A 12,261-nucleotide genomic window follows, 5' to 3' on the forward strand; every position below is an offset into this window, starting at 1 on the left:
CCTGAGACCCGTTTACTGGGTCACACGCATATTGCAGGAAGTCAAATGGATTTTAGTTAATATGTAAGAGCTGATGGAATATGATCTGTGATGATGCAAAAGTAGGGTCTGAGGGAGGCTGCCTTCTTCCACACAATGCATGAAGGTGGGAGACCTGCCTCATCCTCTCCACTATATAAAGATGTATAAGGAAAGACATTCGGTTCTGAAGAAGCCTTGGCTTATCCCTCTTTAACTCATTGCGTTCAGGTTTTGTGCAGGACAGAGCATTCTACTGCTGAATTTTTATTTGAGGGAGGAAAAAAATCTAGGAAACTCCACACAGAGAAGACATAAAGAGAACACCGAGGTTGCAAAGTGAAGCTCTCAAAAGCCTGGAAAAACCAAAGTGAAAGTTGTGTGCATAACCTTATCTCTGCCCCTTTGTATGTGTCCATTACAATACAGTCTTAATTACATGATCACATTTCCCCCTCCCCATCACTGACGCCCCATTCAGTGTGCAGTTGAGATGTCAAATGAAGCAAGGTTATGTAACAAACAGGACTGTGGTTTGCAGGACTCCTGCAGTATGCCACACAGCAAACAATGAAGAATCACAGAATCATAGACTTTAAGGTCAGAAGGGACCATTATTGATCATCTAGTCTGACCTCCTGCACAATGCAGGCCACAGAATCCCACCCACCCACTCCTGTATCAAACCTATGTCTGAGCCATTGAAGCCCTCAAATCATGGTTTAAAGACTTCAAGGTGCAGAGAATCTTCCAGCAAGTGACCCGTACCCCACGCTGCAGAGGAAGGTGAAAAACCCTCAGGGCCTCTGCCAATCGCTGCCAATCTCTGCCCTGGAGGAAAATTCCTTCCCGACCCCAAATATGGTCTAAACTCACCAGCAAGACTCAGCAGCCAGACACCCAGGAAAGAATTCTCTGTAGTAACTCGGATCCCACCCCATCTAACATGCCATCACAAGCCATTGGGCATATTTATCGCTAATAGTCAAATACCAATTAATTGCCAAAATTAGGCTATCCCATTATACCATTCCCTCCATAAACTTATCAAGCTTAATCTTGAAGCCAGATATGTCTTTTTCCCCCACTACTCCCCTTGGAAGGCTGTTCCAGAACTTCACTCCTCTGATGGTTAGAAACCTTCATCTAATTTCAAGTCTAAACTTCCTGATGGCCAGTTTATATCCATTTGTTCTTGTGTCCACATTGGTACTGAGCTTAAATAATTCCTCTCCCTCCCCGGTATTTATTCCTCTGATATATTTGTAGAGAGCAATCATATCTCCCCTCAGCCTTCTTTTGGTTAGGCTAAACAAGTCAAGCTCTTTGAGTCTCCTTTCATAAGACAGGTTTTCCATTCCTTGGATCATCCTAGTAGCCCTTCTCTGTACCTATTCCAGTTTGAATTCATCCTTATTAAACATGGGAGACCAGAACTGCACACAGTATTCCAGATGAGGTCTCACCAGTGCTTTGTATAACTGTACTAACACCTCCTTATCTCTACTGGAAATACCTCACCTGATGCATCCCAAGACCACATTAGCTTTTTTCACGGCCATATCACATTGGCAGCTCATAGTCATCCTGTGATCAACCAATACTCCAAGGTCCCTCTCCTCCTCTGTTACTTCCAACTGATGCATCGCCAGCTTATAACAATAATTCTTATTATTAATCCCTAAATGCATGACCTTGCACTTTTCACTATTAAATTTCATCCTATTACTATTACTCCAGTTTACAAGGTCATCCAGATCTTCCTGTATGATATCCCGGTCCTTCTCTGTATTGGCAATATCTCCCAGCTTTGTGTCATCCACAAACTTTATTAGCACATTCCCACTTTTTGTGCCAAGGTCAGTAAGATTAAATAAGATTGGTCCCAAAACCGATCCCTGAGGAACTCCACTAGTAACCTCTCTCCAGCCTGACAGTTCACCTTTCAGTACAACTCGTTGTAGTCTCCCCTTTAACCAGTTCCTTATCCACCTTTCAATTTTCATATTGATCTCCATCTTTTCCAGTTTAGCTAATAATTCCCCATGTGGAACCATATCAAATGCCTTACTGAAATTGAGGTAAATTAGATCCATTGTATTTCCTTTGTCTAAAAAATCTGTTACCTTCTCAAAGAAGGAGATCAGGTTGGTTTGGCACGATCTACCTTTTGTAAAACCATGTTATATTTTGTCCCAATTACCATTGACCTCAATGTCCTTAACTACTTTCTCCTTCAAAAATTTTTCCAAGACCTTGCATACTACAGATGTCAAACTAACAGGCCTGTAGTTGCCCGGATCACTTTTTTCCCCCCTTTCTTAAAGATAGGAACTATGTTAGCAATTCTCCAGTCATACTATATGACCCCTGAGTTTACAGATTCATTAAAAATTCTTGCTAATGGGCTTGTGATTTCATGTGCCAGTTCCTTTAATATTCTTGGATGAAGATTATCTGGGCCCCCCGATTTAGTCCCATTAAGCTGTTCGAGTTTGGCTTCTACCTCGGATGTGGTAATATCTACCTCCATATCCTCATTCCCATTTGTCATCCTACCATTATCCCTAAGCTCCTTATTAGCCTCATTAAAGACTGAGGCAAAGTATTTGTTTCGATATTGGGCCATGCCTAGATTATCCTTAACCTCCACTCCATCCTCAATGTTTAGCGGTCCCACTTCTTCTTTCTTTGTTTTCTTCGTATTTATATGGCTATAGAACCTTTTACTATTGATTTTAATTCCCTTTGCAAGGTCCAACTCTACATGGCTTTTGGCTTTTCTCACTTTATCCCTACATGTTCTGACCTCAGTAAGGTAGCTTTCCTTGCTGATCACTCCCATCTTCCACTTGTAGCGGGGTGAACACCTACTCCTGCCCTGAGGGGTTAAAGCCAGCCCTGCAGAGGGCTGGGGCTGTGGGAAAAGCTACCTAGGCTGATTGGGGCATGGCCCAGCTGCAGCTACTTCCCCAATCAGGCCCCAGCTGGCCTGTATAAAGAGGCTGGGAGCCAAGAGCTCAGAAGTCTCTCTCTGCACTCAGAGAGAGAAGGGCCTGGCTGCATGTAGAATAGCTAAGACGGTGTTGACCCAGAGAGAATGTAAACACAATCTCTCATGTTATGCTTTGTCTACATGCAAAATAAATTCTGGTTTTGCATCAAGATAGTTCTTGAGTTAGCTATCTGATGGACAGTCCCAGTGGAGACCAAGGCACTGTAGTTTTCACTTCAGTGTAGCTACTCTAGGTCAACCCCAGATCGGTAGGTGTCAGGTTGACCTCGACTTGTTACAACAAATTAAAAACTTCCCTTGCTTTGTCTCCACTAGAATTTTCCAGCCTGATAGCTACCTGGGTGTAAAAACAACCCCTTTGGTGCAGTCAAACACCACCTTCGATTTAATCAAGATACAAAACTGGAGTTAAGAACGGAGCTAACTGTGTGGTCAAGGCAAGGCCCAAATGGGAAAGGTCTGTTTTCAGTGTGGAGTGAAATTAAGTTGGATTTTGATGTCAGGCACAATGGTCATGTTCCATACAAGTTGTATAGTAACTGCAATGTATAACTGCTCCATCCTTTCTCCTTGGGCCAGGGTTGGGTGGTTTTTGGTTTCTTTTTTTTTCTTTTTTTCTTTTTTTTTTTTTTGCCAGCTGTGCCATATTTCTTCAGAGCTTTTCTCTTCTAATCCCTTCCCTAATGCCAGGAGAAATATTACCAGCAATGTTGGAGTAGCTCCAAGCAATTGATGCACTAATAAGAAACTGGCTACAGAACCGACCAACATTACTTCATACATGCCCTGGAAACTTTTTTTTTTCCATGGAAAGCCAGGGAAATGAGATAAGGCCTCAAAATTCAGTGTTATGGATCAGAACAAAGCAGAGGGAGAGGGGGAACAAAACAATTAAACCAAAACTGATTTTCCTGTCCTGTATCATCCAAAGAAATGAACAGGTGCTGATGGTTCCACAGCAAGAAGATTGGAGACAGTCCTGGGCACTATGTTTGGATCCAGATAACTAACTTCCCAAAAGTTTAGAGGTGCTCAGCTCCTTGCTTTTGGTTCAAGCCATGGTAGGCATGGGGGCCTGATATGGAGTATTCAGGGTTGTTAGAGTCAATGATTTTTCCTCCTGCTAACAGGTTCCAACCTATTGCTAAAATATACTTTACTTTGGAGATGGTAGAGATTGGTTTCCACGAGGAGACCATTGAATTGGGGTTCCTACAGTGTAGTGGTTATCTCATCTGTCTCACACAGGAACAGTCCCCAGCTGAAAACACAAGGGGGAGTTCTCTAATTTAGATAACAAAACGCATTGGACCAGGAATTGTCTCTGCTTCTATGTTTGTACAGCAGCTAGCTCAACAAGGCCCCATTCTCGATTGCCCCTAATCCTCTTAGAGATACTCCACTGTACGCCTTCATCATCTGGGAAACATACTTTCAGCGCTCTCCAAGAACCCTATCAGTCATATTCCCCTTGGTATTTAGATGCTAAATACAAACCTTAACAAGTTGCATTAGGGGTGTTTTTTCCGGGGGGCAGCCAAAGGCACTTCTCTTACACAAAGGCCAGCCCTGCTAAATTTAAAGGCCCCACTCCAAAGCATGGGAGTGCTAAACTTTCTAAAGAAAAGGTTGCTGGAATTTTTTTAACATGGGCAAAACGATGTGTTCCTCCCTAGCTTCATTCTCTGAAGCAGCTGAACTGTTTTGGCTGGATTCTTCCCAAAGTATTCTGCCTGAGGCAGACACCTGGCATGGAAAATTTCAGCCCAAACCATTAAAGTTTAACAAAGTTATAAGCAAAAGGGCCTTAGAATGGGAAGTCTTAGGCAACCTCAGTAAGAGGCGGTGCTGCCAGCCCCACCTAAAATATGTCTCTTGGTCAGACACTCTGCATGGGGGTGATCCTGCTCCTACCTCCTGACTCATCAGTTGCTATTTTTTTTATCTCTGTATGATATGCTGTGTGAATGATATGACGTTCTCCCTTCTTGAGATGCAACCTCCATCTCCATTATTTCCAGTGTTTGTTTGGGTCATTTACACAGTTAAGATCTGCTCTGGAGATGAGACCCAGATTAGCCGAACAGAGTAGCTGGGTGAAAAATCCAAGCTGGAAGTCAGCTGAATTGTATCTGCTTATACCAGGTTCAAATTTGGCTCCTTGTGTCTATTCTGTATAGTCACCACACTTCTTGAGACGACAGAGCAGTTGCTGAGTTTGGAACATCAATTGTGCCTCTTGATCTCCACTTTTGTAAGCCGAAAGAGAGAGATCAGTTATTGTTCAGTGAAGGATAGATGCACCTTTCTGAATTGTTGGTAAGGTAGGATGTCTCAGGATAAATCTATTTTATGGGTTTTCAGAGATAAGGGAGCTGGTTAGGATTAAATATGAACTGAGCCTGAACCTTTCATGTTTCTATTTTGTTGGTCAGTGCCAAACTATAAACAGGTGTTACACAACTGGCTGAATAGTAGGACATAAGACATCATGGCTACACGTACATATCTGGAGCAATGTGGTGGATTCAGCTTTAATTCACAATGCCAGCCAGTGTAAAATACTACTCTATCTTGGAAACAACTAAATCCTTAACATCATCCATGGGCAATCTACCTGCTTGGATTTCTGCGGCACTCATCACCAGAGCAGCTGTTCTCTGAGTCTATGTTTTTGGCTGGAGAAATAAGATATTAGGATGGGATTTTCAAAAGCATCTAAGGCAGGGGTCGGCAACCTTTCAGAAGTGGTGTGCCGAGGCTTCATTTATTCATTCTAATTTAAGGTTTTGTGTGCCAGTAATACACTGTAACGTTTTTAGAAGTTCTCTTTCTATAAGTCATGGAGATAGGTGTATATCTCATAGAACTGGAAGGGACCCTGAAAGGTCATTGAGTCCAGCCCCCTGCCTTCACTAGCAGGACCAAGTACTTATTTTTGCCCCAGATCTCTAAGTGGCCCCCTCAAGGATTGAGCTTACAACCCTGGGTTTAGCAGGCCAATTCTTAAACCACTGAGCTATCCCTCCCCCCAACTAAACTATTGTTGTATGTAAAGTAAATAAGGTTTTTAAAATGTTTAAGAAGCTTCATTTAAAATTAAATTAAAATGCAGATCCCCCCAGACCGGTGGCCAGGACCCAGGCAGTGAGAGTGCCACTGAAAATCAGCTCACGTGCCACCTTCGGCATGCGTGCCATAGGTTGCCTACTCCTGATCTAAGGGTTGCTTTTGAGAAACCCATCTTTAATCACCATAGATGGGATAACTATTGTTTGAAAGATTCTGCAAATATTCATTCCAGGTCTGAAAGAAATTCACTCTGCCTGTGTTATTTTTTGTGATTATTCTAGCAAATGGCTTTCCGGACAGAAATGGTTGTGGAAACAGCAAATGGTAAAAGGCATATTTGTTGAAATCAGTGGGGTTATGCTGAATTACACCAGCTCATTTAGTTCATTATTTTTCAGTGCTATCAAGGTCCAGTATTTTATTCTGCAGGTATGGATTCATGCTAGGGCCAGCATGGGAAATGCTGACGTACAGCGTGAGCACCTGCCTTTATGGTATCCACAGGCCAACTGGAAGCAGGAAGCCCCAGCAAGTTCCTGAGAAAGCTGCTTCTTGCTAGGCCAAGAGAGCTGGCTTCAGGGATCCTGATCATTTGAACAGGCTTCTAATCCGCTTAGGACAAGAGCTGAATGTCGAGTGGCTTGCTGAACCTATGATCCTTCGCAGGGTCACCCGTCCCTGGTCATGCTTTGCTTTATGTGCTGTGCCCAATGCATAGACAATGTGAGTCTCTCCTCAGCTAGGGAGGCCAGCTGCTTAGCTCAAGTTGTAACGACTCATGCTTTTAGCCCTCGGGGTCCCCAGTTCAATGACAGTCCCCATCTTTGCAGACATGAGGAACTGAAGTGTGGGCTTGCCTGTTATTCAAACTGTTGGGCCTCAAAGCTCACAATGAGCTTTCCCTGTCCAGATGATGTATATAACCCACAGAAGATGCCATCTGTTCCATTTTCCCCTAACTAAGGACCCAGGCTCTGTAGCTGGGGACTGTAATAGAATCTGGGTGGATTGGGCATAGATGGGCACATACAGCTGACATTTGGATACAGCACGATGTGAATCAAAGTTATGCTGCCTTGCACCACAGCTGATTGTTGGATATGCAATACAAGTATAGGACAATTGGAAACCAAGACAGCTGAAGTGTGTGATCAGACTCTGCTAGTGTTTGTGGAAACTCCTGCAAACGTCTATTCTTTGTCATCCAGAAGCCATATGCAAGGAACAGGCCTATTGCATGAAATGTGGTGCAATGTAAGGGACAGCTTGATGCAAGGCATTGTTTTGCCAGGCTTCTCAGGCAGCGTCTTTGTGCTGCTACTGCTGCTGCAGTGGAAGAAACAGCAACATCGATGATACCAAGAGACTCTGCCAATATGGAGGAAAAAAGGGATCTAATTCTCTGTTGCCCTGCACCTTGTGCAGTTGTGCAAGATGCTCCCATTCTGCTTTACTAGCCTTTTTCGCCTATTTTGCACTGGTATAAATGACTGCAAAGGATCAGGATGATGGGGAATCAGGCCCAAGATCTCTCTACCATATTGCTAGCACTGATATGTTTGCTAGACTTCATTGTGCAGATATAGGTGTCTGCGTTCTCATGCATTCGTCACATGTAAAGGCACCTCAGTAATTGTTAATTTCATTTGAAATATGCAGCTTACCTCCATGCCTTTTCAAATTATTGAAATGTCAGTGGAGCCATGAAAACTGGCCACACTTGTCTTTTATGAATTTATTTTTTATGTATGTTTTCACAATATTTTGCACTTATTGTCCATAGCATTTTTTCACCTGAGGATCTCAAAGCACTGCTACAGATTGTAGGACTCACAACATCCCCTGTTCTGCTGACATCAGTGGGAGGTACTCATACCCTGCACCTGGAGAATAGGGTCCTGGGTCAATATTATTACATCCGGTTTAGGGAACTGAAACACAAAGGAGTTATGTGAATCCTTCAAAGCTACACAGTCCGGGCAAAGCCAGGATGAGAGTTCAGGAGTCTCAATTCCCAACTAGCAAGAAACTTGAACTGCAAAATTTTGATCCCAATCTGAATTCTGACCCCTCCCACCCCCACTGTCTTAGTTCCAGATGATTGGATCTGGTGGAAGTCAGTCAGGATCTGTTCTAACCGCAGAGAGAATGCATCCTCTCCTATGCAGTGTCTTCTCTATCTTACCCGCACAGTGGTGGGGGGCAGTGGCTCTGGCATAAACTTACCCATTGTCAGTGGAGAATGCACTAGAGCTAGCACAAGTCAGTGTCTGCTGCTGTCAGCTAAGGTTGTGTCTTCATTTCTGCATTCCAATTCCATGCTATGGGTTCAAGACTCACCCAGGGCTTGGCCTCAGCTTTATATCTATGTGCATTCCAGGGGGTATTAAAAGTGCTAGACAACTAGGGGGGACCTCCTTCAGTTGAGACATTAAGCCAGCAGCCCTTACGCCCACCGCTGGAGGCCACAGAGTTAAAAGTTAAAAACTCCATGGCACCTTTTGAAATCTGCAGAGGATAATACTGCCCGCTCTATGTGATATCCTGTTCTGTAACAATGGTGGGTCCATACCTGTGTGTGAGCTATTGCGGAACACACAATGGCAGCTGCTTGGTCTACAAAGCTGTCCTCACTGAAATCAGTTGGTTGGCATAGTGCCGGTTTGCACTAGTAATGGATTTGGGTTCTGCTAGCTACCTCACTGCTTTGTAAGGCACTTCACAATATCTTGAAATGATCATGTAAATGTCTATGTAAAACCAAATGCTCTTTTATTCTACTACAATTGCATTAACTCTGCGGCATTCTGGCACCCCCTCACTACATGTGCAAACAATTTTATACTAAGGCACAAGACGAGTATATGGAGAAATCACTCTCTGTTCAGTATAGACGACAGAGGCGAGAAGCAGGAACAATAAATCAGTCTTTCCCTGGGAAAGGAGACCCTTCAGAGGATTTCTCTTCTTCCAACCCAACACTCGCTGATTAAGAGTCCAGTAAATGGCGCTGCAGAAATATTTGTTTCCGGGTGTCATTTTATCAAGCAGGCAGCTAAGCCTGCTTCAGCTCCTATATATAGATCTTTCATTTTAGTGCATATTTTGGAGACTTTTATTGCTACAGTCTCTGGATCAGTCCCAGACAGGCTGTCCCCAAGGAGTCCAGTTTTGAATCAGAACCTCAGCGATCAGAAACCATTTTAAGGGTCTCTCAGTTGTCGCTTCTGTGGACTCTGAACTCCACGTGGAGTGGTAATCTAGCTAGCTTAGGGTTTTGTGGGGCATGATGATCATTAATAATAATAATTAATCATACCACTGCCACCAAACTAAGCTAAACAATCTGGTGGGCTTTGCATTTGTCAAGCTATATTACATCTAGGACTGAACTAAGATCACACTTATACACACTGGCACACCTTTTAGACCAGGAGTTGGCAAACTATGGCCCGTGGGCCATGTCCGGCCCGTGAGGCCATTTAATCCAGCCCTTGAGCTCCCGCTGGGAAGCGGGGTCAGGGGCTGCTCCACATGCGCGTGCCGTGGCTCCCGGAAGCAGTGGCATGTCCCGCTCCAGCTCCTACATTTAGGGGCAGCCAGGGGGTGCCACCCCCGGAGCTCCCATTGGCCGGGAACTGCGGCTGATGGGAGCTGCAGGGGTGGTGACTGGACAGGACAGAGCGCAGAGCCGCCTGGCCACGCCTCCATGTAGGAGCTGGAGGAGGGACATGCCACTGCTTCTGGGAGCTGCTTGAGATAGATGCCACCCAAAGCCTATACCCCTGACCCCCTCCGGTGCCCCCAACCCTCTGCCCCAGCCCTGATCCCCCTCCTGCCCTCCAAACCCCTCAGTCCCAGCCTGGAGCACCCTCCTGCATCCCAAACCCCTCATCCCTAGCCCCAGCCTAGAACCCACACCCACATCCGAAGCCCTCATCCTTCCCACACTCCAACCCCCTGCCCCAGCCCGGAACTCCCTCCCACACCCTAACCTCCTCCACCCAAGAGCCTGCATCCCGAGCCAGAGCCCTCAACCCCTCCTGCACCCCAACCCCAATTTCGTGAGCATTCATGTCCTGCCATACAATTTCCATAGCCAGATGTGGCCCTCGGGCCAAAAAGTTTGCCCACCCCTGCTTTAGACAATAACTGCTGGCAATGGCCCAGTGCATGCTGTAGACAGACCATTTGGCAGACACAAGCAGAAGCCAACAGGTAACATTATCTGCCTTGCACTAACAGAAAGCTTTCAAAGGTTGATTTGCAATATTTTGTATCTGCCTGATGACTGAAAATCCCTGTCCCTGTAATCTCTCTCTCTCAATCTCTATTTTATTTAATCTAATTAGTTTCTTCGTGATCCTGTTCTATCTTTTTCCCCCCTCTGACTTCTTCATTTCTTTCTTGGTTCCCAGATTCTGATCCATCTTTTTAAATTTCTGTCTCAATATTCTGCCTGTCTTTGTTTGCTTTGTATATGAGTGTGTCCTCCGGTTTCTCCCTGAGCTCTAATTCTTCCCCCTATACATTTACCTGCCGGATGAGACACTTCTTAAGCAGTCCTCAGAGAAGAAATGTGCTGTCTTTCTCCTTTCATCACTCGAGTTTTTCCAACAGTGATATTCCTCCCTATCCATTTCCCCCCTCCCACTTCTTAAAAAAACGCAGACAGCTCCTGCTGTGTATCCTTAAATCCATTCCCTGCAGCTTTGCCGGTTTGAAAGCCGGTACCCTGGAAGGGGCCTCCCAGCTTTTGTTGGCAACCCAGCTCCAGTCTGATCGCCACAGATAGTGCTTTGGGGTGAAGGGGGGGGGGGGAATCCCTTCGTGTTGAGATTTCAAAACAGAACGTGCCCACCTTGAGAGCCGCGCGCTCCTGTGAGGGCGGGACCGGGCTCTTCATAAACAAATCAACGACTTCTGAAGTTTTTGTTTTTTCGCTTTAAATGGGTTTCCTTTGGCACATACTGCGTCTTTTCCTCTGGCACGGCGGGTGGGTTCTATGCACTTCTCGCTCTGTGTGTCTCTTTTGATGCGATTCCCGGCGGCGCGTTGTGAAATTAAGCAATTAATCGATTAGTATGGATTTATTTTGTGGTGTCCCCCCCCGCCGCCCCCATGACTCGAATCCAGCCCACCTTCCCGCACGTCAAACAGATGGGATCATTGGGAGATGCCTGGTGCTTGGATCGGTGCGGAGGGAACGGGGCACCCTGGTTTCTCGGCTTTGTACATTTCACACATTGGAACTGACATGAGCACTCCCCCGCTTGACAAGGGATTTTCTCTTTCCCCCTAGGTGAGGGGTGGGCTAGAAAGGAGGAGCAGAGGGAAAGAGGGCGGGCAGATCTATGATGTCACAGCAAAAGTTACAAGAGGAGGAAAGCACAGACATGGTTCAACTTTAAAAATAATAATAATAAAAAACCTCTTTGAACTGCCAAGAACGGGCGAGTGGTGAGCAATGGAATGAGAGCGAAAGAGGCTAAGCTGGAGACCTGTGCAGATGCTTGTTGAAACCTTATGAATGGATGCTGAACTGCAATGACCCAGCTTGTGATCCCCAATAACAGGCAAGGACAGTGGAGGTGGTGCAAGCTCACTTCCCATTTTAAACGGGGGACAAGCCAGCATGTTATTCTTTCTCGTGCAAGGAGTGCTAAGAAGCCTTCCTTCTGGGAAGGGGGAGGAGCCCTCGATTCTTCCCTGCACCTGGTTCTCTCGCTCCGCTTGTTGTCTCTGCCCTTCTCCCACCCATCCACTTTCCCCAGCGCCCAGTTCTCATGGGTTGCATTTTCCTCTTCCCACCTTTCGGCATGAGCGCCCGTTTCCACCACTAAGGGTCAGCAAGGGGGAGGGGAAGCAGCCCGGAGGGACCAGAGAGCACGGAGAGTGGGACCAGAGATGGGAGCACGCACAGACCCCCAGCCAAGAAGACCCAGAAGACTCTCCTCAGCCCCGCTCGCGTACGGATTGCACAATGGTGCCTGCTACGCTCTGGGAAGCGCATTTTAAGCCTCTCCTGGAGACACCCATTCCACGAAACGAGGTGTTTTATTTCGGGGTGGACGGACTGGAGGTGGGGGTGGGGTTTGTGTCTAGCAAATGTAAAGAAACCTCCCACGCTAAGAGAGGGACATGCTGTCAAAATA

This window comes from Malaclemys terrapin, chromosome 8 (genome assembly GCF_027887155.1).
Source record: "Malaclemys terrapin pileata isolate rMalTer1 chromosome 8, rMalTer1.hap1, whole genome shotgun sequence".
In the NCBI taxonomy this organism is placed as follows: domain Eukaryota; kingdom Metazoa; phylum Chordata; order Testudines; family Emydidae; genus Malaclemys; species Malaclemys terrapin.